Below are 1,900 nucleotides of genomic sequence, written 5' to 3'. Positions count from 1 at the left end.
CCTTATTTGCAATATCTAGTATATGTCTGAGTTAAGCAGAAAAGGTCAGATAAGGTGATGTTAGGGAAATGAACCCTAAGATATGTATTCAAATGTTTTTTTTCTTTCACGCGATTGTTTCTCACACATTTATAAGATTATTTCTTTGTTGCTATGTATGTCCCTCCCCCATGGTATAACCCCTGCTTTCACTGTATTTGATGTCAGTATAATTTGTGGAGGGGAAGGGGAAAAACAAGTCGTTTAATTGCAACAATGTACAAGTCGTTATGTCGAAAACGAACTTTACAACTTTGGTGGGGGGGAAGGGTTGGGGGGGAGGATGGGAAGAGATGGGAAGGGGAAACAAAGAAGGAGGCTACAATGCTTGATATGAAATGTACTCATTATCTTGCCCATGTAAGTGTAAGCCCTCTGTACAGTATTTTCACAATAATATATATATACTTTTTAAAAAAACTTTTGATTACATAAAGATTGAGACAAGAGAGGATATAAAAACAAAAACTCTCATATACTTACTGTGAAGCTGTACAAAGTTTGAAATCATATATTCAATATTTTAAAGCAATTGTGAGACAGTGGGTCAAATTTCTCATCAGTAGCTTATGAGCACGTCTGTTTACAAGGAAAAAAATACAAGAGGAGGGTATACAGACTATTACTAAATTTTATCTTAGGCAAGGTAGGGTGTCTAAATAAGAAAGATAAATGATTATATGATACGATTTCCAGGAATTGGAAAATGATCAAACAAAACTACTAAAAGCATGCTCCTATAGATATATAGAGGATTACTGGGAAATTATAACATGAACATTAAAAATACAGACAGAATTTTAAATAATTATACTTGTATAAATACTAACAACAATACCATTTGGTTTATAGTTTGTTGACCAAATTTAAACAAATTGAAAATATATAACAAATCCAAACGAGATCTGTGATATGACCAACATAAATGAGGAATCACAGCTGAGCAAAAAAATCTTTGTGCCAGGGAGAGAAGTTGTACCTTAGGTAGTGGCTTTCCCGGTGGCAGTTGATTCCACCAACATAGACCATGTTGGGTATCATGGGTCTGGGAAAGTCCAAGACAAAGTCAGATCTCAACAACCAAATAGACATGTGGCTGAAGGGATCTTGCGTGGTGACTGGTATTTGAAGAATTTCAGAGGCAATATCAGTGGCGCTTTTGAAAACGTAGGGACAAAATAAAAGTTCATCGAAGTGGGAAGTGTAGTTCTACTCTCTCTCTCCCTCCCCCCCCTTTCTCCCCCTCTCTCAAAGTCATGGCGTCTGGGAGGCCTGAAACAGAAGTCTGGGAACACAGGAGAGAGGACTGGGGCACTGAGCTCCTTCTTCCAGATTATAGCAAAATATTACCCTGGAGAAAATCACGGCTGGAAGTGAAAAGTATTTGGCAACAATTAAGCCACACACATCAAAAGGATCCAGAAACACTGCATCAAAAGAACTCTCCTTTAGGAATTCCACTACTTTCTTGTCATTAAACAGACTCCTACAATGTGAAAACATGATGTCATAAAATCCCTTGGCTGAGCCAGTTAGTGCAGAAAACATAGTTTGTTCTGGAGTTTCCCACTGGGTGTCAAGAAAAACCTTGAACTCCCGGTCCAGATCCTGCAGCGAGTGAGGAGTTGCGTACGTCTTCACTGTGAAGTTCAGTGAGCGTCCCAGCTGCCAACTCACCTCCGGCACAACCACCACCACCTCATGCCCTCTCTGGAAGAGTTTCTCCACCACAGAGCGCATGGACAACCAGTGGCTGCCGTCCATGGGCACCACCAGCAGCTTGCCTGCCTGGGCAGAGCCTGAGGCCAGCAGCAGACATGCACACACAGGAAGGAGGGCAGGCAAGACTGCAGGAGCCATG

General features: G+C 40.8%; 1 protein-coding gene and 1 pseudogene across 1 annotated transcript in view; both read right to left on the bottom strand.

The window, feature by feature from the left end:
* Positions 1-1,900, bottom strand: part of LOC105980109 (UDP-glucuronosyltransferase 1-7C-like) — a 178,603-nt gene that overhangs the window by 119,327 nt on the left and 57,376 nt on the right. The window lies entirely within an intron of this gene.
* The window catches only part of LOC106001645, a 29,317-nt pseudogene continuing 28,389 nt past the window's right edge, over positions 973-1,900 (bottom strand).

This window comes from Dipodomys ordii, unplaced genomic scaffold, assembly GCF_000151885.1.
Source record: "Dipodomys ordii isolate 6190 unplaced genomic scaffold, Dord_2.0 Scaffold1, whole genome shotgun sequence".
Classification (NCBI taxonomy): domain Eukaryota; kingdom Metazoa; phylum Chordata; class Mammalia; order Rodentia; family Heteromyidae; genus Dipodomys; species Dipodomys ordii.
The sequence above is the reverse complement of the archived record's forward strand: the minus strand, read 5'-3'. Positions and strand labels throughout refer to the sequence as shown.